Raw genomic sequence first — 23,780 nt, 5'->3', positions numbered from 1 at the left:
TCTCTGTGAGCTTCTCAGCGACATTCAGCCAGCCAGGTATCCTGCCTGCAGTAGATGGAATGTGGCAATGGAACGCTGGCTGCGCGTGTCATAATAGGCTCTGAGCCTTTATATACCTGTGCACAGCAGCAGCCACCTTCAGTCTGCTGCTGGACAGCCAGCAGCAGCAGCAGCAGGAGAGGTATGTAATCAGGAGCCCTCCTGCTAAGGGTAGACAGCTGCTCGTTCCACCCCACCCCCCGCCTTAATTGGTTCTCCTCCCTTCCAACGGTGTTGAGGCGGGTGGGAACAGCAGGGGGTGAAGGTGCTGTGTTTAAAGAGGTGGAGTTATGCAGATCTAAAACGCGTGGATTGCAGCAGCAGCAAGCCGAAAAGTGCAGGCATGTAAGGGATCTAGAGGTTGACAACATGTCTTCTTAACGGGAGTCCAGGAGCTCATCTCCACAAATGGACTTTTCAGGATCCTTGGGTGGCTCCGTAGTTTGAAACCAATTCTGGTTATCGCTTCTCGGCCTTTTGGCTAAGATCAAGTGTAGTATCTGTTCTTATCAGTTTAATATCTGATACGTCCCCTATCTGGGGACCATATATTAAATGGATTTTTAGAACAGGGAGATGGAAAAAGAGCTTGCTCTGTCCACTCCACGCATTGACCTGGTATTGCAGTATCTCCAGGACCGGTGCACCCCTTCTTTAATGCAGTTTCTAAAATCAGAAAGAATTGAATTCAAAGTTTTTTGTTCATTTTGCTTGTTTGTCGGATTTTGGGATGGACTCTTTGGCTTTGCTTTTCTTCTCCTCATTGGATTTTTCATGTTCAAAGTTGCAGAAGCCAGATTACAAGCTCATTTTGGTTCAACTTCAGCAACTGTGCATTGCATTGCCATGTAATGTGATGCAATGCTATCTTTCTAGCTCTCCCTTTTTACTTCCTTTTGGATAAACAGACATATTAGGCAAGCATTTTGGAGCTTTCACCTAAATAACTACAGGTGGTGAGATAAGCTGCACAATATAATTGACCTTTCAGTATATTGTTGCACACACACCATCTATTTAGCAAATGCCCTTGTTATCAACAGCAGCCTTTTAAACTCACCTGAGCTAACAGGTATGTGCGCTGGTTACTCTGCTGCGCTTAAAATTTCTTTTTTGGTTTGCTACAATGCCTTTTCTGAAACGTTGTCTCCTTCTGCTGGAACACTGACTTCTTTCATTTAATGCCTGCAGACTATAAAAGAGAACCCAACCCAAAAAGTTTGGTTGATTAGTCTGTGGCATTCTGTTAAACTGTTGCTTATGGCGGTCTCTGTGAGCTTCTCAGCGACATTCAGCCAGCCAGGTATCCTGCCTGCAGTAGATGGAATGTGGCAATGGAACGCTGGCTGCGCGTGTCATAATAGGCTCTGAGCCTTTATATACCTGTGCACAGCAGCAGCCACCTTCAGTCTGCTGCTGGACAGCCAGCAGCAGCAGCAGCAGGAGAGGTATGTAATCAGGAGCCCTCCTGCTAAGGGTAGACAGCTGCTCGTTCCACCCCACCCCCCGCCTTAATTGGTTCTCCTCCCTTCCAACGGTGTTGAGGCGGGTGGGAACAGCAGGGGGTGAAGGTGCTGTGTTTAAAGAGGTGGAGTTATGCAGATCTAAAACGCGTGGATTGCAGCAGCAGCAAGCCGAAAAGTGCAGGCATGTAAGGGATCTAGAGGTTGACAACATGTCTTCTTAACGGGAGTCCAGGAGCTCATCTCCACAAATGGACTTTTCAGGATCCTTGGGTGGCTCCGTAGTTTGAAACCAATTCTGGTTATCGCTTCTCGGCCTTTTGGCTAAGATCAAGTGTAGTATCTGTTCTTATCAGTTTAATATCTGATACGTCCCCTATCTGGGGACCATATATTAAATGGATTTTTAGAACAGGGAGATGGAAAAAGAGCTTGCTCTGTCCACTCCACGCATTGACCTGGTATTGCAGTATCTCCAGGACCGGTGCACCCCTTCTTTAATGCAGTTTCTAAAATCAGAAAGAATTGAATTCAAAGTTTTTTGTTCATTTTGCTTGTTTGTCGGATTTTGGGATGGACTCTTTGGCTTTGCTTTTCTTCTCCTCATTGGATTTTTCATGTTCAAAGTTGCAGAAGCCAGATTACAAGCTCATTTTGGTTCAACTTCAGCAACTGTGCATTGCATTGCCATGTAATGTGATGCAATGCTATCTTTCTAGCTCTCCCTTTTTACTTCCTTTTGGATAAACAGACATATTAGGCAAGCATTTTGGAGCTTTCACCTAAATAACTACAGGTGGTGAGATAAGCTGCACAATATAATTGACCTTTCAGTATATTGTTGCACACACACCATCTATTTAGCAAATGCCCTTGTTATCAACAGCAGCCTTTTAAACTCACCTGAGCTAACAGGTATGTGCGCTGGTTACTCTGCTGCGCTTAAAATTTCTTTTTTGGTTTGCTACAATGCCTTTTCTGAAACGTTGTCTCCTTCTGCTGGAACACTGACTTCTTTCATTTAATGCCTGCAGACTATAAAAGAGAACCCAACCCAAAAAGTTTGGTTGATTAGTCTGTGGCATTCTGTTAAACTGTTGCTTATGGCGGTCTCTGTGAGCTTCTCAGCGACATTCAGCCAGCCAGGTATCCTGCCTGCAGTAGATGGAATGTGGCAATGGAACGCTGGCTGCGCGTGTCATAATAGGCTCTGAGCCTTTATATACCTGTGCACAGCAGCAGCCACCTTCAGTCTGCTGCTGGACAGCCAGCAGCAGCAGCAGCAGGAGAGGTATGTAATCAGGAGCCCTCCTGCTAAGGGTAGACAGCTGCTCGTTCCACCCCACCCCCCGCCTTAATTGGTTCTCCTCCCTTCCAACGGTGTTGAGGCGGGTGGGAACAGCAGGGGGTGAAGGTGCTGTGTTTAAAGAGGTGGAGTTATGCAGATCTAAAACGCGTGGATTGCAGCAGCAGCAAGCCGAAAAGTGCAGGCATGTAAGGGATCTAGAGGTTGACAACATGTATTCTTAACGGGAGTCCAGGAGCTCATCTCCACAAATGGACTTTTCAGGATCCTTGGGTGGCTCCGTAGTTTGAAACCAATTCTGGTTATCGCTTCTCGGCCTTTTGGCTAAGATCAAGTGTAGTATCTGTTCTTATCAGTTTAATATCTGATACGTCCCCTATCTGGGGACCATATATTAAATGGATTTTTAGAACAGGGAGATGGAAAAAGAGCTTGCTCTGTCCACTCCACGCATTGACCTGGTATTGCAGTATCTCCAGGACCGGTGCACCCCTTCTTTAATGCAGTTTCTAAAATCAGAAAGAATTGAATTCAAAGTTTTTTGTTCATTTTGCTTGTTTGTCGGATTTTGGGATGGACTCTTTGGCTTTGCTTTTCTTCTCCTCATTGGATTTTTCATGTTCAAAGTTGCAGAAGCCAGATTACAAGCTCATTTTGGTTCAACTTCAGCAACTGTGCATTGCATTGCCATGTAATGTGATGCAATGCTATCTTTCTAGCTCTCCCTTTTTACTTCCTTTTGGATAAACAGACATATTAGGCAAGCATTTTGGAGCTTTCACCTAAATAACTACAGGTGGTGAGATAAGCTGCACAATATAATTGACCTTTCAGTATATTGTTGCACACACACCATCTATTTAGCAAATGCCCTTGTTATCAACAGCAGCCTTTTAAACTCACCTGAGCTAACAGGTATGTGCGCTGGTTACTCTGCTGCGCTTAAAATTTCTTTTTTGGTTTGCTACAATGCCTTTTCTGAAACGTTGTCTCCTTCTGCTGGAACACTGACTTCTTTCATTTAATGCCTGCAGACTATAAAAGAGAACCCAACCCAAAAAGTTTGGTTGATTAGTCTGTGGCATTCTGTTAAACTGTTGCTTATGGCGGTCTCTGTGAGCTTCTCAGCGACATTCAGCCAGCCAGGTATCCTGCCTGCAGTAGATGGAATGTGGCAATGGAACGCTGGCTGCGCGTGTCATAATAGGCTCTGAGCCTTTATATACCTGTGCACAGCAGCAGCCACCTTCAGTCTGCTGCTGGACAGCCAGCAGCAGCAGCAGCAGGAGAGGTATGTAATCAGGAGCCCTCCTGCTAAGGGTAGACAGCTGCTCGTTCCACCCCACCCCCCGCCTTAATTGGTTCTCCTCCCTTCCAACGGTGTTGAGGCGGGTGGGAACAGCAGGGGGTGAAGGTGCTGTGTTTAAAGAGGTGGAGTTATGCAGATCTAAAACGCGTGGATTGCAGCAGCAGCAAGCCGAAAAGTGCAGGCATGTAAGGGATCTAGAGGTTGACAACATGTCTTCTTAACGGGAGTCCAGGAGCTCATCTCCACAAATGGACTTTTCAGGATCCTTGGGTGGCTCCGTAGTTTGAAACCAATTCTGGTTATCGCTTCTCGGCCTTTTGGCTAAGATCAAGTGTAGTATCTGTTCTTATCAGTTTAATATCTGATACGTCCCCTATCTGGGGACCATATATTAAATGGATTTTTAGAACAGGGAGATGGAAAAAGAGCTTGCTCTGTCCACTCCACGCATTGACCTGGTATTGCAGTATCTCCAGGACCGGTGCACCCCTTCTTTAATGCAGTTTCTAAAATCAGAAAGAATTGAATTCAAAGTTTTTTGTTCATTTTGCTTGTTTGTCGGATTTTGGGATGGACTCTTTGGCTTTGCTTTTCTTCTCCTCATTGGATTTTTCATGTTCAAAGTTGCAGAAGCCAGATTACAAGCTCATTTTGGTTCAACTTCAGCAACTGTGCATTGCATTGCCATGTAATGTGATGCAATGCTATCTTTCTAGCTCTCCCTTTTTACTTCCTTTTGGATAAACAGACATATTAGGCAAGCATTTTGGAGCTTTCACCTAAATAACTACAGGTGGTGAGATAAGCTGCACAATATAATTGACCTTTCAGTATATTGTTGCACACACACCATCTATTTAGCAAATGCCCTTGTTATCAACAGCAGCCTTTTAAACTCACCTGAGCTAACAGGTATGTGCGCTGGTTACTCTGCTGCGCTTAAAATTTCTTTTTTGGTTTGCTACAATGCCTTTTCTGAAACGTTGTCTCCTTCTGCTGGAACACTGACTTCTTTCATTTAATGCCTGCAGACTATAAAAGAGAACCCAACCCAAAAAGTTTGGTTGATTAGTCTGTGGCATTCTGTTAAACTGTTGCTTATGGCGGTCTCTGTGAGCTTCTCAGCGACATTCAGCCAGCCAGGTAACCTGCCTGCAGTAGATGGAATGTGGCAATGGAACGCTGGCTGCGCGTGTCATAATAGGCTCTGAGCCTTTATATACCTGTGCACAGCAGCAGCCACCTTCAGTCTGCTGCTGGACAGCCAGCAGCAGCAGCAGCAGGAGAGGTATGTAATCAGGAGCCCTCCTGCTAAGGGTAGACAGCTGCTCGTTCCACCCCAACCCCCGCCTTAATTGGTTCTCCTCCCTTCCAACGGTGTTGAGGCGGGTGGGAACAGCAGGGGGTGAAGGTGCTGTGTTTAAAGAGGTGGAGTTATGCAGATCTAAAACGCGTGGATTGCAGCAGCAGCAAGCCGAAAAGTGCAGGCATGTAAGGGATCTAGAGGTTGACAACATGTCTTCTTAACGGGAGTCCAGGAGCTCATCTCCACAAATGGACTTTTCAGGATCCTTGGGTGGCTCCGTAGTTTGAAACCAATTCTGGTTATCGCTTCTCGGCCTTTTGGCTAAGATCAAGTGTAGTATCTGTTCTTATCAGTTTAATATCTGATACGTCCCCTATCTGGGGACCATATATTAAATGGATTTTTAGAACAGGGAGATGGAAAAAGAGTTTGCTCTGTCCACTCCACGCATTGACCTGGTATTGCAGTATCTCCAGGACCGGTGCACCCCTTCTTTAATGCAGTTTCTAAAATCAGAAAGAATTGAATTCAATGTTTTTTGTTCATTTTGCTTGTTTGTCGGATTTTGGGATGGACTCTTTGGCTTTGCTTTTCTTCTCCTCATTGGATTTTTCATGTTCAAAGTTGCAGAAGCCAGATTACAAGCTCATTTTGGTTCAACTTCAGCAACTGTGCATTGCATTGCCATGTAATGTGATGCAATGCTATCTTTCTAGCTCTCCCTTTTTACTTCCTTTTGGATAAACAGACATATTAGGCAAGCATTTTGGAGCTTTCACCTAAATAACTACAGGTGGTGAGATAAGCTGCACAATATAATTGACCTTTCAGTATATTGTTGCACACACACCATCTATTTAGCAAATGCCCTTGTTATCAACAGCAGCCTTTTAAACTCACCTGAGCTAACAGGTATGTGCGCTGGTTACTCTGCTGCGCTTAAAATTTCTTTTTTGGTTTGCTACAATGCCTTTTCTGAAACGTTGTCTCCTTCTGCTGGAACACTGACTTCTTTCATTTAATGCCTGCAGACTATAAAAGAGAACCCAACCCAAAAAGTTTGGTTGATTAGTCTGTGGCATTCTGTTAAACTGTTGCTTATGGCGGTCTCTGTGAGCTTCTCAGCGACATTCAGCCAGCCAGGTATCCTGCCTGCAGTAGATGGAATGTGGCAATGGAACGCTGGCTGCGCGTGTCATAATAGGCTCTGAGCCTTTATATACCTGTGCACAGCAGCAGCCACCTTCAGTCTGCTGCTGGACAGCCAGCAGCAGCAGCAGCAGGAGAGGTATGTAATCAGGAGCCCTCCTGCTAAGGGTAGACAGCTGCTCGTTCCACCCCACCCCCCGCCTTAATTGGTTCTCCTCCCTTCCAACGGTGTTGAGGCGGGTGGGAACAGCAGGGGGTGAAGGTGCTGTGTTTAAAGAGGTGGAGTTATGCAGATCTAAAACGCGTGGATTGCAGCAGCAGCAAGCCGAAAAGTGCAGGCATGTAAGGGATCTAGAGGTTGACAACATGTCTTCTTAACGGGAGTCCAGGAGCTCATCTCCACAAATGGACTTTTCAGGATCCTTGGGTGGCTCCGTAGTTTGAAACCAATTCTGGTTATCGCTTCTCGGCCTTTTGGCTAAGATCAAGTGTAGTATCTGTTCTTATCAGTTTAATATCTGATACGTCCCCTATCTGGGGACCATATATTAAATGGATTTTTAGAACAGGGAGATGGAAAAAGAGCTTGCTCTGTCCACTCCACGCATTGACCTGGTATTGCAGTATCTCCAGGACCGGTGCACCCCTTCTTTAATGCAGTTTCTAAAATCAGAAAGAATTGAATTCAATGTTTTTTGTTCATTTTGCTTGTTTGTCGGATTTGGGGATGGACTCTTTGGCTTTGCTTTTCTTCTCCTCATTGGATTTTTCATGTTCAAAGTTGCAGAAGCCAGATTACAAGCTCATTTTGGTTCAACTTCAGCAACTGTGCATTGCATTGCCATGTAATGTGATGCAATGCTATCTTTCTAGCTCTCCCTTTTTACTTCCTTTTGGATAAACAGACATATTAGGCAAGCATTTTGGAGCTTTCACCTAAATAACTACAGGTGGTGAGATAAGCTGCACAATATAATTGACCTTTCAGTATATTGTTGCACACACACCATCTATTTAGCAAATGCCCTTGTTATCAACAGCAGCCTTTTAAACTCACCTGAGCTAACAGGTATGTGCGCTGGTTACTCTGCTGCGCTTAAAATTTCTTTTTTGGTTTGCTACAATGCCTTTTCTGAAACATTGTCTCCTTCTGCTGGAACACTGACTTCTTTCATTTAATGCCTGCAGACTATAAAAGAGAACCCAACCCAAAAAGTTTGGTTGATTAGTCTGTGGCATTCTGTTAAACTGTTGCTTATGGCGGTCTCTGTGAGCTTCTCAGCGACATTCAGCCAGCCAGGTATCCTGCCTGCAGTAGATGGAATGTGGCAATGGAACGCTGGCTGCGCGTGTCATAATAGGCTCTGAGCCTTTATATACCTGTGCACAGCAGCAGCCACCTTCAGTCTGCTGCTGGACAGCCAGCAGCAGCAGCAGCAGGAGAGGTATGTAATCAGGAGCCCTCCTGCTAAGGGTAGACAGCTGCTCGTTCCACCCCACCCCCCGCCTTAATTGGTTCTCCTCCCTTCCAACGGTGTTGAGGCGGGTGGGAACAGCAGGGGGTGAAGGTGCTGTGTTTAAAGAGGTGGAGTTATGCAGATCTAAAACGCGTGGATTGCAGCAGCAGCAAGCCGAAAAGTGCAGGCATGTAAGGGATCTAGAGGTTGACAACATGTCTTCTTAACGGGAGTCCAGGAGCTCATCTCCACAAATGGACTTTTCAGGATCCTTGGGTGGCTCCGTAGTTTGAAACCAATTCTGGTTATCGCTTCTCGGCCTTTTGGCTAAGATCAAGTGTAGTATCTGTTCTTATCAGTTTAATATCTGATACGTCCCCTATCTGGGGACCATATATTAAATGGATTTTTAGAACAGGGAGATGGAAAAAGAGCTTGCTCTGTCCACTCCACGCATTGACCTGGTATTGCAGTATCTCCAGGACCGGTGCACCCCTTCTTTAATGCAGTTTCTAAAATCAGAAAGAATTGAATTCAATGTTTTTTGTTCATTTTGCTTGTTTGTCGGATTTTGGGATGGACTCTTTGGCTTTGCTTTTCTTCTCCTCATTGGATTTTTCATGTTCAAAGTTGCAGAAGCCAGATTACAAGCTCATTTTGGTTCAACTTCAGCAACTGTGCATTGCATTGCTATGTAATGTGATGCAATGCTATCTTTCTAGCTCTCCCTTTTTACTTCCTTTTGGATAAACAGACATATTAGGCAAGCATTTTGGAGCTTTCACCTAAATAACTACAGGTGGTGAGATAAGCTGCACAATATAATTGACCTTTCAGTATATTGTTGCACACACACCATCTATTTAGCAAATGCCCTTGTTATCAACAGCAGCCTTTTAAACTCACCTGAGCTAACAGGTATGTGCGCTGGTTACTCTGCTGCGCTTAAAATTTCTTTTTTGGTTTGCTACAATGCCTTTTCTGAAACGTTGTCTCCTTCTGCTGGAACACTGACTTCTTTCATTTAATGCCTGCAGACTATAAAAGAGAACCCAACCCAAAAAGTTTGGTTGATTAGTCTGTGGCATTCTGTTAAACTGTTGCTTATGGCGGTCTCTGTGAGCTTCTCAGCGACATTCAGCCAGCCAGGTATCCTGCCTGCAGTAGATGGAATGTGGCAATGGAACGCTGGCTGCGCGTGTCATAATAGGCTCTGAGCCTTTATATACCTGTGCACAGCAGCAGCCACCTTCAGTCTGCTGCTGGACAGCCAGCAGCAGCAGCAGCAGGAGAGGTATGTAATCAGGAGCCCTCCTGCTAAGGGTAGACAGCTGCTTGTTCCACCCCACCCCCCGCCTTAATTGGTTCTCCTCCCTTCCAACGGTGTTGAGGCGGGTGGGAACAGCAGGGGGTGAAGGTGCTGTGTTTAAAGAGGTGGAGTTATGCAGATCTAAAACGCGTGGATTGCAGCAGCAGCAAGCCGAAAAGTGCAGGCATGTAAGGGATCTAGAGGTTGACAACATGTCTTCTTAACGGGAGTCCAGGAGCTCATCTCCACAAATGGACTTTTCAGGATCCTTGGGTGGCTCCGTAGTTTGAAACCAATTCTGGTTATCGCTTCTCGGCCTTTTGGCTAAGATCAAGTGTAGTATCTGTTCTTATCAGTTTAATATCTGATACGTCCCCTATCTGGGGACCATATATTAAATGGATTTTTAGAACAGGGAGATGGAAAAAGAGCTTGCTCTGTCCACTCCACGCATTGACCTGGTATTGCAGTATCTCCAGGACTGGTGCACCCCTTCTGTAATGCAGTTTCTAAAATCAGAAAGAATTGAATTCAATGTTTTTTGTTCATTTTGCTTGTTTGTCGGATTTTGGGATGGACTCTTTGGCTTTGCTTTTCTTCTCCTCATTGGATTTTTCATGTTCAAAGTTGCAGAAGCCAGATTACAAGCTCATTTTGGTTCAACTTCAGCAACTGTGCATTGCATTGCCATGTAATGTGATGCAATGCTATCTTTCTAGCTCTCCCTTTTTACTTCCTTTTGGATAAACAGACATATTAGGCAAGCATTTTGGAGCTTTCACCTAAATAACTACAGGTGGTGAGATAAGCTGCACAATATAATTGACCTTTCAGTATATTGTTGCACACACACCATCTATTTAGCAAATGCCCTTGTTATCAACAGCAGCCTTTTAAACTCACCTGAGCTAACAGGTATGTGCGCTGGTTACTCTGCTGCGCTTAAAATTTCTTTTTTGGTTTGCTACAATGCCTTTTCTGAAACGTTGTCTCCTTCTGCTGGAACACTGACTTCTTTCATTTAATGCCTGCAGACTATAAAAGAGAACCCAACCCAAAAAGTTTGGTTGATTAGTCTGTGGCATTCTGTTAAACTGTTGCTTATGGCGGTCTCTGTGAGCTTCTCAGCGACATTCAGCCAGCCAGGTATCCTGCCTGCAGTAGATGGAATGTGGCAATGGAACGCTGGCTGCGCGTGTCATAATAGGCTCTGAGCCTTTATATACCTGTGCACAGCAGCAGCCACCTTCAGTCTGCTGCTGGACAGCCAGCAGCAGCAGCAGCAGGAGAGGTATGTAATCAGGAGCCCTCCTGCTAAGGGTAGACAGCTGCTCGTTCCACCCCACCCCCCGCCTTAATTGGTTCTCCTCCCTTCCAACGGTGTTGAGGCGGGTGGGAACAGCAGGGGGTGAAGGTGCTGTGTTTAAAGAGGTGGAGTTATGCAGATCTAAAACGCGTGGATTGCAGCAGCAGCAAGCCGAAAAGTGCAGGCATGTAAGGGATCTAGAGGTTGACAACATGTCTTCTTAACGGGAGTCCAGGAGCTCATCTCCACAAATGGACTTTCAGGATCCTTGGGTGGCTCCGTAGTTTGAAACCAATTCTGGTTATCGCTTCTCGGCCTTTTGGCTAAGATCAAGTGTAGTATCTGTTCTTATCAGTTTAATATCTGATACGTCCCCTATCTGGGGACCATATATTAAATGGATTTTTAGAACAGGGAGATGGAAAAAGAGCTTGCTCTGTCCACTCCACGCATTGACCTGGTATTGCAGTATCTCCAGGACCGGTGCACCCCTTCTGTAATGCAGTTTCTAAAATCAGAAAGAATTGAATTCAATGTTTTTTGTTCATTTTGCTTGTTTGTCGGATTTTGGGATGGACTCTTTGGCTTTGCTTTTCTTCTCCTCATTGGATTTTTCATGTTCAAAGTTGCAGAAGCCAGATTACAAGCTCATTTTGGTTCAACTTCAGCAACTGTGCATTGCATTGCCATGTAATGTGATGCAATGCTATCTTTCTAGCTCTCCCTTTTTACTTCCTTTTGGATAAACAGACATATTAGGCAAGCATTTTGGAGCTTTCACCTAAATAACTACAGGTGGTGAGATAAGCTGCACAATATAATTGACCTTTCAGTATATTGTTGCACACACACCATCTATTTAGCAAATGCCCTTGTTATCAACAGCAGCCTTTTAAACTCACCTGAGCTAACAGGTATGTGCGCTGGTTACTCTGCTGCGCTTAAAATTTCTTTTTTGGTTTGCTACAATGCCTTTTCTGAAACGTTGTCTCCTTCTGCTGGAACACTGACTTCTTTCATTTAATGCCTGCAGACTATAAAAGAGAACCCAACCCAAAAAGTTTGGTTGATTAGTCTGTGGCATTCTGTTAAACTGTTGCTTATGGCGGTCTCTGTGAGCTTCTCAGCGACATTCAGCCAGCCAGGTATCCTGCCTGCAGTAGATGGAATGTGGCAATGGAACGCTGGCTGCGCGTGTCATAATAGGCTCTGAGCCTTTATATACCTGTGCACAGCAGCAGCCACCTTCAGTCTGCTGCTGGACAGCCAGCAGCAGCAGCAGCAGGAGAGGTATGTAATCAGGAGCCCTCCTGCTAAGGGTAGACAGCTGCTCGTTCCACCCCACCCCCCGCCTTAATTGGTTCTCCTCCCTTCCAACGGTGTTGAGGCGGGTGGGAACAGCAGGGGGTGAAGGTGCTGTGTTTAAAGAGGTGGAGTTATGCAGATCTAAAACGCGTGGATTGCAGCAGCAGCAAGCCGAAAAGTGCAGGCATGTAAGGGATCTAGAGGTTGACAACATGTCTTCTTAACGGGAGTCCAGGAGCTCATCTCCACAAATGGACTTTTCAGGATCCTTGGGTGGCTCCGTAGTTTGAAACCAATTCTGGTTATCGCTTCTCGGCCTTTTGGCTAAGATCAAGTGTAGTATTTTTTGAAAAGGCAGTTTTGTCCTTGGGCTGCCCTAGTAAATTGATGCATATTACACACTGGTTTGGTGCACTTGTTAGTACGCCAGGTGGCTCATAGAGTTATCTGATGGAAAACATGGCCCTCCAGGATCGAAGTCACTAGGCTGGGTAAGTGTGAGGGCTTTGGAGCAATGTGCCCCAGGAGTAGGCGCCCTGGTGGGAGTCCAAGCTTACCGGGACTCTGAACCCCAGAAAGACTTGGCTTCGTAGCACGCCGCACCTTTGCCAATCATACTTTCTGAGCAACCCCCCCTATTCCTGGCCTCCGGGCTAGGAAGGGGAATTTTTATAAACCCGGTCGGAGGTCCGGTCAGCTTTGGGCTGAGAAACCAACACAGGCTCCAGCTCCACTAGGGTGGCAGCCTAGATGGAAGCTGGGAGCACGAAAACGGCTCTTCTCCGGCTTCGGCTAGGGAGAGCATCGGAGATCCCTGACCCTCGCTGTGGCCTTCTGGCTCGGAGGGATGGGGATGGTTTATTGGGGACCCTCTCCTCCGGGAAGGGGCAACATGAATCCTCGCCTCGTGCGCTGTTTTGGTGTGACTTCGGTCACATTTTTCAGTGCCTTGGATGCAGCTTCAATCAAAAAAAAATCTGTTCTTATCAGTTTAATATCTGATACGTCCCCTATCTGGGGACCATATATTAAATGGATTTTTAGAACAGGGAGATGGAAAAAGAGCTTGCTCTGTCCACTCCACGCATTGACCTGGTATTGCAGTATCTCCAGGACCGGTGCACCCCTTCTTTAATGCAGTTTCTAAAATCAGAAAGAATTGAATTCAATGTTTTTTGTTCATTTTGCTTGTTTGTCGGATTTTGGGATGGACTCTTTGGCTTTGCTTTTCTTCTCCTCATTGGATTTTTCATGTTCAAAGTTGCAGAAGCCAGATTACAAGCTCATTTTGGTTCAACTTCAGCAACTGTGCATTGCATTGCCATGTAATGTGATGCAATGCTATCTTTCTAGCTCTCCCTTTTTACTTCCTTTTGGATAAACAGACATATTAGGCAAGCATTTTGGAGCTTTCACCTAAATAACTACAGGTGGTGAGATAAGCTGCACAATATAATTGACCTTTCAGTATATTGTTGCACACACACCATCTATTTAGCAAATGCCCTTGTTATCAACAGCAGCCTTTTAAACTCACCTGAGCTAACAGGTATGTGCGCTGGTTACTCTGCTGCGCTTAAAATTTCTTTTTTGGTTTGCTACAATGCCTTTTCTGAAACGTTGTCTCCTTCTGCTGGAACACTGACTTCTTTCATTTAATGCCTGCAGACTATAAAAGAGAACCCAACCCAAAAAGTTTGGTTGATTAGTCTGTGGCATTCTGTTAAACTGTTGCTTATGGCGGTCTCTGTGAGCTTCTCAGCGACATTCAGCCAGCCAGGTATCCTGCCTGCAGTAGATGGAATGTGGCAATGGAACGCTGGCTGCGCGTGTCATAATAGGCTCTGAGCCTTTATATACCTGTGCACAGCAGCAGCCACCTTCAGTCTGCTGCTGGACAGCCAGCAGCAGCAGCAGCAGGAGAGGTATGTAATCAGGAGCCCTCCTGCTAAGGGTAGACAGCTGCTCGTTCCACCCCACCCCCCGCCTTAATTGGTTCTCCTCCCTTCCAACGGTGTTGAGGCGGGTGGGAACAGCAGGGGGTGAAGGTGCTGTGTTTAAAGAGGTGGAGTTATGCAGATCTAAAAAGCGTGGATTGCAGCAGCAGCAAGCCGAAAAGTGCAGGCATGTAAGGGATCTAGAGGTTGACAACATGTCTTCTTAACGGGAGTCCAGGAGCTCATCTCCACAAATGGACTTTTCAGGATCCTTGGGTGGCTCCGTAGTTTGAAACCAATTCTGGTTATCGCTTCTCGGCCTTTTGGCTAAGATCAAGTGTAGTATCTGTTCTTATCAGTTTAATATCTGATACGTCCCCTATCTGGGGACCATATATTAAATGGATTTTTAGAACAGGGAGATGGAAAAAGAGCTTGCTCTGTCCACTCCACGCATTGACCTGGTATTGCAGTATCTCCAGGACCGGTGCACCCCTTCTTTAATGCAGTTTCTAAAATCAGAAAGAATTGAATTCAATGTTTTTTGTTCATTTTGCTTGTTTGTCGGATTTTGGGATGGACTCTTTGGCTTTGCTTTTCTTCTCCTCATTGGATTTTTCATGTTCAAAGTTGCAGAAGCCAGATTACAAGCTCATTTTGGTTCAACTTCAGCAACTGTGCATTGCATTGCCATGTAATGTGATGCAATGCTATCTTTCTAGCTCTCCCTTTTTACTTCCTTTTGGATAAACAGACATATTAGGCAAGCATTTTGGAGCTTTCACCTAAATAACTACAGGTGGTGAGATAAGCTGCACAATATAATTGACCTTTCAGTATATTGTTGCACACACACCATCTATTTAGCAAATGCCCTTGTTATCAACAGCAGCCTTTTAAACTCACCTGAGCTAACAGGTATGTGCGCTGGTTACTCTGCTGCGCTTAAAATTTCTTTTTTGGTTTGCTACAATGCCTTTTCTGAAACGTTGTCTCCTTCTGCTGGAACACTGACTTCTTTCATTTAATGCCTGCAGACTATAAAAGAGAACCCAACCCAAAAAGTTTGGTTGATTAGTCTGTGGCATTCTGTTAAACTGTTGCTTATGGCGGTCTCTGTGAGCTTCTCAGCGACATTCAGCCAGCCAGGTATCCTGCCTGCAGTAGATGGAATGTGGCAATGGAACGCTGGCTGCGCGTGTCATAATAGGCTCTGAGCCTTTATATACCTGTGCACAGCAGCAGCCACCTTCAGTCTGCTGCTGGACAGCCAGCAGCAGCAGCAGCAGGAGAGGTATGTAATCAGGAGCCCTCCTGCTAAGGGTAGACAGCTGCTCGTTCCACCCCACCCCCCGCCTTAATTGGTTCTCCTCCCTTCCAACGGTGTTGAGGCGGGTGGGAACAGCAGGGGGTGAAGGTGCTGTGTTTAAAGAGGTGGAGTTATGCAGATCTAAAACGCGTGGATTGCAGCAGCAGCAAGCCGAAAAGTGCAGGCATGTAAGGGATCTAGAGGTTGACAACATGTCTTCTTAACGGGAGTCCAGGAGCTCATCTCCACAAATGGACTTTTCAGGATCCTTGGGTGGCTCCGTAGTTTGAAACCAATTCTGGTTATCGCTTCTCGGCCTTTTGGCTAAGATCAAGTGTAGTATCTTTTGAAAAGGCGGTTTTGTCCTTGGGCTGCTCTAGTAAATTGATGCACATTACACACTGGTTTGGTGCACTTGTTAGTACGCCAGGTGGCTCATAGAGTCATCTGATGGAAAACATGGCCCTCCAGGATCGAAGTCACTAGGCTGGGTAAGTGTGAGGGCTTTGGAGCAATGTGCCCCAGGAGTAGGCGCCCTGGTGGGAGTCCAAGCTTACTGGGACTGGGAACCCCAGAAAGACTTGGGCTTCGTAGCACGCCGCACCTTTGCCAATCATACTTTCTGAGCAACACCCCCTATTCCTGGCCTCCGGGCTAGGAAGGGGAATTTTTATAAACCCGGTCGGAGGTCCGGTCAGCTTTGGGCTGAGAAACCAACACAGGCTCCAGCTCCACTAGGGTGGCAGCCTAGCTGGACGCTGGGAGCACGAAAACGGCTCTTCTCTGGCTTCGGCAAGAGAGAGCATCGGAGATCCCCGACCCTCGCTGTGGCCTTCTGGCTCGGAGGGATGGGGATGGTTTATTGGGGACCCTCTCCTCCGGGAAGGGTCCACATGAATCCTCGCCTCGTGCGCTGTTTTGGTGTGACTTCGGTCACATTTTTCAGTGCCTTGGATGCAGCTTCAATCAAAAAATCTGTTCTTATCAGTTTAATATGTGATACGTCCCCTATCTGGGGACCATATATTAAATGGATTTTTAGAACTGGGAGATGGAAAAAGAGCTTGCTCTGTCCACTCCACGCATTGACCTGGTATTGCAGTATCTCCAGGACCGGTGCACCCCTTCTTTAATGCAGTTTCTAAAATCAGAAAGAATTGAATTCAATGTTTTTTGTTCATTTTGCTTGTTTGTCGGATTTTGGGATGGACTCTTTGGCTTTGCTTTTCTTCTCCTCATTGGATTTTTCATGTTCAAAGTTGCAGAAGCCAGATTACAAGCTCATTTTGGTTCAACTTCAGCAACTGTGCATTGCATTGCCATGTAATGTGATGCAATGCTATCTTTCTAGCTCTCCCTTTTTACTTCCTTTTGGATAAACAGACATATTAGGCAAGCATTTTGGAGCTTTCACCTAAATAACTACAGGTGGTGAGATAAGCTGCACAATATAATTGACCTTTCAGTATATTGTTGCACACACACCATCTATTTAGCAAATGCCCTTGTTATCAACAGCAGCCTTTTAAACTCACCTGAGCTAACAGGTATGTGCGCTGGTTACTCTGCTGCGCTTAAAATTTCTTTTTTGGTTTGCTACAATGCCTTTTCTGAAACGTTGTCGCCTTTTGCTGGAACACTGACTTCTTTCATTTAATACCTGCAGACTATAAAAGAGAACCCAACCCAAAAAGTTTGGTTGATTAGTCTGTGGCATTCTGTTAAACTGTTGCTTATGGCGGTCTCTGTGAGCTTCTCAGCGACATTCAGCCAGCCAGGTATCCTGCCTGCAGTAGATGGAATGTGGCAATGGAACGCTGGCTGCGTGTCATAATAGGCTCTGAGCCTTTATATACCTGTGCACAGCAGCAGCCACCTTCAGTCTGCTGCTGGACAGCCAGCAGCAGCAGCAGCAGGAGAGGTATGTAATCAGGAGCCCTCCTGCTAAGGGTAGACAGCTGCTCGTTCCACCCCACCCCCCGCCTTAATTGGTTCTCCTCCCTTCCAACGGTGTTGAGGCGGGTGGGAACAGCAGGGGGTGAAGGTGCTGTGTTTAAAGAGGTGGAGTTATGCAGATCTAAAACGCGTGGATTGCAGCAGCAGCAAGCCGAAAAGTGCAGGCATGTAAGGGATCTAGAGGTTGACAACATGTCTTCTTAACGGGAGTCCAGGAGCTCATCTCCACAAATGGACTTTTCAGGATCCTTGGGTGGCTCCATAGTTTGAAACCAATTCTGGTTATCGCTTCTCGGCCTTTTGGCTAAGATCAAGTGTAGTATCTTTTGAAAAGGCAGTTTTGTCCTTGGGCTGCCCTAGTAAATTGATGCATATTACACACTGGTTTGGTGCACTTGTTAGTACGCCAGGTGGCTCATAGAGTTATCTGATGGAAAACATGGCCCTCCAGGATCGAAGTCACTAGGCTGGTTAAGTGTGAGGGCTTTGGAGCAATGTGCCCCAGGAGTAGGCGCCCTGGTGGGAGTCCAAGCTTACTGGGACTGGGAACCCCAGAAAGACTTGGCTTCGTAGCACGCCGCACCTTTGCCAATCATACTTTCTGAGCAACCCCCCCTATTCCTGGCCTCCGGGCTAGGAAGGGGAATTTTTATAAACCCGGTCGGAGGTCCGGTCAGCTTTGGGCTGAGAAACCAACACAGGCTCCAGCTCCACTAGGGTGGCAGCCTAGATGGAAGCTGGGAGCACGAAAACGGCTCTTCTCCGGCTTCGGCTAGGGAGAGCATCGGAGATCCCTGACCCTCGCTGTGGCCTTCTGGCTCGGAGGGATGGGGATGGTTTATTGGGGACCCTCTCCTCCGGGAAGGGTCCACATGAATCCTCGCCTCGTGCGCTGTTTTGGTGTGACTTCGGTCACATTTTTCAGTGCCTTGGATGCAGCTTCAATCAAAAAAAAATCTGTTCTTATCAGTTTAATATCTGATACGTCCCCTATCTGGGGACCATATATTAAATGGATTTTTAGAACAGGGAGATGGAAAAAGAGCTTGCTCTGTCCACTCCACGCATTGACCTGGTATTGCAGTATCTCCAGGACCGGTGCACCCCTTCTTTAATGCAGTTTCTAAAATCAGAAAGAATTGAATTCAATGTTTTTTGTTCATTTTGCTTGTTTGTCGGATTTTGGGATGGACTCTTTGGCTTTGCTTTTCTTCTCCTCATTGGATTTTTCATGTTCAAAGTTGCAGAAGCCAGATTACAAGCTCATTTTGGTTCAACTTCAGCAACTGTGCATTGCATTGCCATGTAATGTGATGCAATGCTATCTTTCTAGCTCTCCCTTTTTACTTCCTTTTGGATAAACAGACATATTAGGCAAGCATTTTGGAGCTTTCACCTAAATAACTACAGGTGGTGAGATAAGCTGCACAATATAATTGACCTTTCAGTATATTGTTGCACACACACCATCTATTTAGCAAATGCCCTTGTTATCAACAGCAGCCTTTTAAACTCACCTGAGCTAACAGGTATGTGCGCTGGTTACTCTGCTGCGCTTAAAATTTCTTTTTTGGTTTGCTACAATGCCTTTTCTGAAACGTTGTCTCCTTCTGCTGGAACACTGACTTCTTTCATTTAATGCCTGCAGACTATAAAAGAGAACCCAACCCAAAAAGTTTGGTTGATTAGTCTGTGGCATTCTGTTAAACTGTTGCTTATGGCGGTCTCTGTGAGCTTCTCAGCGACATTCAGCCAGCCAGGTATCCTGCCTGCAGTAGATGGAATGTGGCAATGGAACGCTGGCTGCGCGTGTCATAATAGGCTCTGAGCCTTTATATACCTGTGCACAGCAGCAGCCACCTTCAGTCTGCTGCTGGACAGCCAGCAGCAGCAGCAGCAGGAGAGGTATGTAATCAGGAGCCCTCCTGCTAAGGGTAGACAGCTGCTCGTTCCACCCCACCCCCCGCCTTAATTGGTTCTCCTCCCTTCCAACGGTGTTGAGGCGGGTGGGAACAGCAGGGGGTGAAGGTGCTGTGTTTAAAGAGGTGGAGTTATGCAGATCTAAAACGCGTGGATTGCAGCAGCAGCAAGCCGAAAAGTGCAGGCATGTAAGGGATCTAGAGGTTGACAACATGTCTTCTTAACGGGAGTCCAGGAGCTCATCTCCACAAATGGACTTTTCAGGATCCTTGGGTGGCTCCGTAGTTTGAAACCAATTCTGGTTATCGCTTCTCGGCCTTTTGGCTAAGATCAAGTGTAGTATCTGTTCTTATCAGTTTAATATCTGATACGTCCTCTATCTGGGGACCATATATTAAATGGATTTTTAGAACAGGGAGATGGAAAAAGAGCTTGCTCTGTCCACTCCACGCATTGACCTGGTATTGCAGTATCTCCAGGACCGGTGCACCCCTTCTTTAATGCAGTTTCTAAAATCAGAAAGAATTGAATTCAATGTTTTTTGTTCATTTTGCTTGTTTGTCGGATTTTGGGATGGACTCTTTGGCTTTGCTTTTCTTCTCCTCATTGGATTTTTCATGTTCAAAGTTGCAGAAGCCAGATTACAAGCTCATTTTGGTTCAACTTCAGCAACTGTGCATTGCATTGCCATGTAATGTGATGCAATGCTATCTTTCTAGCTCTCCCTTTTTACTTCCTTTTGGATAAACAGACATATTAGGCAAGCATTTTGGAGCTTTCACCTAAATAACTACAGGTGGTGAGATAAGCTGCACAATATAATTGACCTTTCAGTATATTGTTGCACACACACCATCTATTTAGCAAATGCCCTTGTTATCAACAGCAGCCTTTTAAACTCACCTGAGCTAACAGGTATGTGCGCTGGTTACTCTGCTGCGCTTAAAATTTCTTTTTTGGTTTGCTACAATGCCTTTTCTGAAACATTGTCTCCTTCTGCTGGAACACTGACTTCTTTCATTTAATGCCTGCAGACTATAAAAGAGAACCCAACCCAAAAAGTTTGGTTGATTAGTCTGTGGCATTCTGTTAAACTGTTGCTTATGGCGGTCTCTGTGAGCTTCTCAGCGACATTCAGCCAGCCAGGTATCCTGCCTGCAGTAGATGGAATGTGGCAATGGAACGCTGGCTGCGCGTGTCATAATAGGCTCTGAGCCTTTATATACCTGTGCACAGCAGCAGCCACCTTCAGTCTGCTGCTGGACAGCCAGCAGCAGCAGCAGCAGGAGAGGTATGTAATCAGGAGCCCTCCTGCTAAGGGTAGACAGCTGCTCGTTCCACCCCACCCCCCGCCTTAATTGGTTCTCCTCCCTTCCAACGGTGTTGAGGCGGGTGGGAACAGCAGGGGGTGAAGGTGCTGTGTTTAAAGAGGTGGAGTTATGCAGATCTAAAACGCGTGGATTGCAGCAGCAGCAAGCCGAAAAGTGCAGGCATGTAAGGGATCTAGAGGTTGACAACATGTCTTCTTAACGGGAGTCCAGGAGCTCATCTCCACAAATGGACTTTTGAGGATCCTTGGGTGGCTCCGTAGTTTGAAACCAATTCTGGTTATCGCTTCTCGGCCTTTTGGCTAAGATCAAGTGTAGTATCTGTTCTTATCAGTTTAATATCTGATACGTCCCCTATCTGGGGACCATATATTAAATGGATTTTTAGAACAGGGAGATGGAAAAAGAGCTTGCTCTGTCCACTCCACGCATTGACCTGGTATTGCAGTATCTCCAGGACCGGTGCACCCCTTCTTTAATGCAGTTTCTAAAATCAGAAAGAATTGAATTCAATGTTTTTTGTTCATTTTGCTTGTTTGTCGGATTTTGGGATGGACTCTTTGGCTTTGCTTTTCTTCTCCTCATTGGATTTTTCATGTTCAAAGTTGCAGAAGCCAGATTACAAGCTCATTTTGGTTCAACTTCAGCAACTGTGCATTGCATTGCCATGTAATGTGATGCAATGCTATCTTTCTAGCTCTCCCTTTTTACTTCCTTTTGGATAAACAGACATATTAGGCAAGCATTTTGGAGCTTTCACCTAAATAACTACAGGTGGTGAGATAAGCTGCACAATATAATTGACCTTTCAGTATATTGTTGCACACACACCATCTATTTAGCAAATGCCCTTGTTATCAACAGCAGCCTTTTAAACTCACCTGAGCTAACAGGTATGTGCGCTGGTTACTCTGCTGCGCTTAAAATTTCTTTTTTGGTTTGCTACAATGCCTTTTCTGAAACGTTGTCTCCTTCTGCTGGAACACTGACTTCTTTCATTTAATGCCTGCAGACTATAAAAGAGAACCCAACCCAAAAAGTTTGGTTGATTAGTCTGTGGCATTCTGTTAAACTGTTGCTTATGGCGGTCTCTGTGAGCTTCTCAGCGACATTCAGCCAGCCAGGTATCCTGCCTGCAGTAGATGGAATGTGGCAATGGAACGCTGGCTGCGCGTGTCATAATAGGCTCTGAGCCTTTATATACCTGTGCACAGCAGCAGCCACCTTCAGTCTGCTGCTGGACAGCCAGCAGCAGCAGCAGCAGGAGAGGTATGTAATCAGGAGCCCTCCTGCTAAGGGTAGACAGCTGCTCGTTCCACCCCACCCCCCGCCTTAATTGGTTCTCCTCCCTTCCAACGGTGTTGAGGCGGGTGGGAACAGCAGGGGGTGAAGGTGCTGTGTTTAAAGAGGTGGAGTTATGCAGATCTAAAACGCGTGGATTGCAGCAGCAGCAAGCCGAAAAGTGCAGGCATGTAAGGGATCTAGAGGTTGACAACATGTCTTCTTAACGGGAGTCCAGGAGCTCATCTCCACAAATGGACTTTTCAGGATCCTTGGGTGGCTCCGTAGTTTGAAACCAATTCTGGTTATCGCTTCTCGGCCTTTTGGCTAAGATCAAGTGTAGTATCTGTTCTTATCAGTTTAATATCTGATACGTCCTCTATCTGGGGACCATATATTAAATGGATTTTTAGAACAGGGAGATGGAAAAAGAGCTTGCTCTGTCCACTCCACGCATTGACCTGGTATTGCAGTATCTCCAGGACCGGTGCACCCCTTCTTTAATGCAGTTTCTAAAATCAGAAAGAATTGAATTCAATGTTTTTTGTTCATTTTGCTTGTTTGTCGGATTTTGGGATGGACTCTTTGGCTTTGCTTTTCTTCTCCTCATTGGATTTTTCATGTTCAAAGTTGCAGAAGCCAGATTACAAGCTCATTTTGGTTCAACTTCAGCAACTGTGCATTGCATTGCCATGTAATGTGATGCAATGCTATCTTTCTAGCTCTCCCTTTTTACTTCCTTTTGGATAAACAGACATATTAGGCAAGCATTTTGGAGCTTTCACCTAAATAACTACAGGTGGTGAGATAAGCTGCACAATATAATTGACCTTTCAGTATATTGTTGCACACACACCATCTATTTAGCAAATGCCCTTGTTATCAACAGCAGCCTTTTAAACTCACCTGAGCTAACAGGTATGTGCGCTGGTTACTCTGCTGCGCTTAAAATTTCTTTTTTGGTTTGCTACAATGCCTTTTCTGAAACATTGTCTCCTTCTGCTGGAACACTGACTTCTTTCATTTAATGCCTGCAGACTATAAAAGAGAACCCAACCCAAAAAGTTTGGTTGATTAGTCTGTGGCATTCTGTTAAACTGTTGCTTATGGCGGTCTCTGTGAGCTTCTCAGCGACATTCAGCCAGCCAGGTATCCTGCCTGCAGTAGATGGAATGTGGCAATGGAACGCTGGCTGCGCGTGTCATAATAGGCTCTGAGCCTTTATATACCTGTGCACAGCAGCAGCCACCTTCAGTCTGCTGCTGGACAGCCAGCAGCAGCAGCAGCAGGAGAGGTATGTAATCAGGAGCCCTCCTGCTAAGGGTAGACAGCTGCTCGTTCCACCCCACCCCCCGCCTTAATTGGTTCTCCTCCCTTCCAACGGTGTTGAGGCGGGTGGGAACAGCAGGGGGTGAAGGTGCTGTGTTTAAAGAGGTGGAGTTATGCAGATCTAAAACGCGTGGATTGCAGCAGCAGCAAGCCGAAAAGTGCAGGCATGTAAGGGATCTAGAGGTTGACAACATGTCTTCTTAACGGGAGTCCAGGAGCTCATCTCCACAAATGGACTTTTGAGGATCCTTGGGTGGCTCCGTAGTTTGAAACCAATTCTGGTTATCGCTTCTCGGCCTTTTGGCTAAGATCAAGTGTAGTATCTGTTCTTATCAGTTTAATATCTGATACGTCCCCTATCTGGGGACCATATATTAAATGGATTTTTAGAACAGGGAGATGGAAAAAGAGCTTGCTCTGTCCACTCCACGCATTGACCTGGTATTGCAGTATCTCCAGGACCGGTGCACCCCTTCTTTAATGCAGTTTCTAAAATCAGAAAGAATTGAATTCAATGTTTTTTGTTCATTTTGCTTGTTTGTCGGATTTTGGGATGGACTCTTTGGCTTTGCTTTTCTTCTCCTCATTGGATTTTTCATGTTCAAAGTTGCAGAAGCCAGATTACAAGCTCATTTTGGTTCAACTTCAGCAACTGTGCATTGCATTGCCATGTAATGTGATGCAATGCTATCTTTCTAGCTCTCCCTTTTTACTTCCTTTTGGATAAACAGACATATTAGGCAAGCATTTTGGAGCTTTCACCTAAATAAC

General features: G+C 45.7%; 17 non-coding genes and 3 pseudogenes across 17 annotated transcripts; all 20 read left to right on the top strand.

The window, feature by feature from the left end:
• Positions 1–500: 500 nt before the first annotated feature.
• On the top strand, positions 501–691 carry LOC141244155 (U2 spliceosomal RNA). The gene has a single exon (XR_012308119.1). It is a non-coding gene; the product is annotated as a U2 spliceosomal RNA (small nuclear RNA).
• Positions 692–1,806: 1,115 nt separating this feature from the next.
• Positions 1,807–1,997, top strand: LOC141244154 (U2 spliceosomal RNA). Its single transcript, XR_012308118.1, has one exon. It is a non-coding gene; the product is annotated as a U2 spliceosomal RNA (small nuclear RNA).
• A 1,115-nt stretch (positions 1,998–3,112) lies between these two features.
• Positions 3,113–3,303, top strand: LOC141244153 (U2 spliceosomal RNA). Its single transcript, XR_012308117.1, has one exon. It is a non-coding gene; the product is annotated as a U2 spliceosomal RNA (small nuclear RNA).
• A 1,115-nt stretch (positions 3,304–4,418) lies between these two features.
• On the top strand, positions 4,419–4,609 carry LOC141244152 (U2 spliceosomal RNA). The gene has a single exon (XR_012308116.1). It is a non-coding gene; the product is annotated as a U2 spliceosomal RNA (small nuclear RNA).
• Positions 4,610–5,724: 1,115 nt separating this feature from the next.
• Positions 5,725–5,915, top strand: LOC141244191 (U2 spliceosomal RNA). Its single transcript, XR_012308153.1, has one exon. It is a non-coding gene; the product is annotated as a U2 spliceosomal RNA (small nuclear RNA).
• Positions 5,916–7,030: 1,115 nt separating this feature from the next.
• On the top strand, positions 7,031–7,221 carry LOC141244151 (U2 spliceosomal RNA). Its single transcript, XR_012308115.1, has one exon. It is a non-coding gene; the product is annotated as a U2 spliceosomal RNA (small nuclear RNA).
• Positions 7,222–8,336: 1,115 nt separating this feature from the next.
• LOC141244150 (U2 spliceosomal RNA) lies at positions 8,337–8,527 on the top strand. The gene has a single exon (XR_012308114.1). It is a non-coding gene; the product is annotated as a U2 spliceosomal RNA (small nuclear RNA).
• A 1,115-nt stretch (positions 8,528–9,642) lies between these two features.
• On the top strand, positions 9,643–9,833 carry LOC141244183 (U2 spliceosomal RNA). The gene has a single exon (XR_012308145.1). It is a non-coding gene; the product is annotated as a U2 spliceosomal RNA (small nuclear RNA).
• A 1,114-nt stretch (positions 9,834–10,947) lies between these two features.
• Positions 10,948–11,138, top strand: LOC141244146 (U2 spliceosomal RNA). Its single transcript, XR_012308112.1, has one exon. It is a non-coding gene; the product is annotated as a U2 spliceosomal RNA (small nuclear RNA).
• A 1,115-nt stretch (positions 11,139–12,253) lies between these two features.
• On the top strand, positions 12,254–12,369 carry LOC141244240 (U2 spliceosomal RNA; annotated as a pseudogene).
• A 524-nt stretch (positions 12,370–12,893) lies between these two features.
• LOC141244211 (U2 spliceosomal RNA) lies at positions 12,894–13,078 on the top strand. The gene has a single exon (XR_012308172.1). It is a non-coding gene; the product is annotated as a U2 spliceosomal RNA (small nuclear RNA).
• A 1,115-nt stretch (positions 13,079–14,193) lies between these two features.
• On the top strand, positions 14,194–14,384 carry LOC141244145 (U2 spliceosomal RNA). The gene has a single exon (XR_012308111.1). It is a non-coding gene; the product is annotated as a U2 spliceosomal RNA (small nuclear RNA).
• Positions 14,385–15,499: 1,115 nt separating this feature from the next.
• Positions 15,500–15,615, top strand: LOC141244246 (U2 spliceosomal RNA; annotated as a pseudogene).
• A 525-nt stretch (positions 15,616–16,140) lies between these two features.
• LOC141244217 (U2 spliceosomal RNA) lies at positions 16,141–16,322 on the top strand. Its single transcript, XR_012308177.1, has one exon. It is a non-coding gene; the product is annotated as a U2 spliceosomal RNA (small nuclear RNA).
• A 1,113-nt stretch (positions 16,323–17,435) lies between these two features.
• Positions 17,436–17,551, top strand: LOC141244243 (U2 spliceosomal RNA; annotated as a pseudogene).
• Positions 17,552–18,075: 524 nt separating this feature from the next.
• Positions 18,076–18,260, top strand: LOC141244210 (U2 spliceosomal RNA). The gene has a single exon (XR_012308171.1). It is a non-coding gene; the product is annotated as a U2 spliceosomal RNA (small nuclear RNA).
• A 1,115-nt stretch (positions 18,261–19,375) lies between these two features.
• Positions 19,376–19,566, top strand: LOC141244187 (U2 spliceosomal RNA). The gene has a single exon (XR_012308149.1). It is a non-coding gene; the product is annotated as a U2 spliceosomal RNA (small nuclear RNA).
• A 1,115-nt stretch (positions 19,567–20,681) lies between these two features.
• On the top strand, positions 20,682–20,872 carry LOC141244144 (U2 spliceosomal RNA). Its single transcript, XR_012308110.1, has one exon. It is a non-coding gene; the product is annotated as a U2 spliceosomal RNA (small nuclear RNA).
• A 1,115-nt stretch (positions 20,873–21,987) lies between these two features.
• LOC141244186 (U2 spliceosomal RNA) lies at positions 21,988–22,178 on the top strand. Its single transcript, XR_012308148.1, has one exon. It is a non-coding gene; the product is annotated as a U2 spliceosomal RNA (small nuclear RNA).
• A 1,115-nt stretch (positions 22,179–23,293) lies between these two features.
• LOC141244143 (U2 spliceosomal RNA) lies at positions 23,294–23,484 on the top strand. Its single transcript, XR_012308109.1, has one exon. It is a non-coding gene; the product is annotated as a U2 spliceosomal RNA (small nuclear RNA).
• The last annotated feature ends 296 nt before the right edge of the window (positions 23,485–23,780 follow it).

Source organism: Phyllobates terribilis, unplaced genomic scaffold (genome assembly GCF_046119375.1).
Source record: "Phyllobates terribilis strain yellow unplaced genomic scaffold, ASM4611937v1 Scaffold_1512__1_contigs__length_269417, whole genome shotgun sequence".
Classification (NCBI taxonomy): domain Eukaryota; kingdom Metazoa; phylum Chordata; class Amphibia; order Anura; family Dendrobatidae; genus Phyllobates; species Phyllobates terribilis.
Note: the sequence above shows the minus strand (reverse complement) of the source record. Positions and strands in the feature narration are given on the sequence as shown.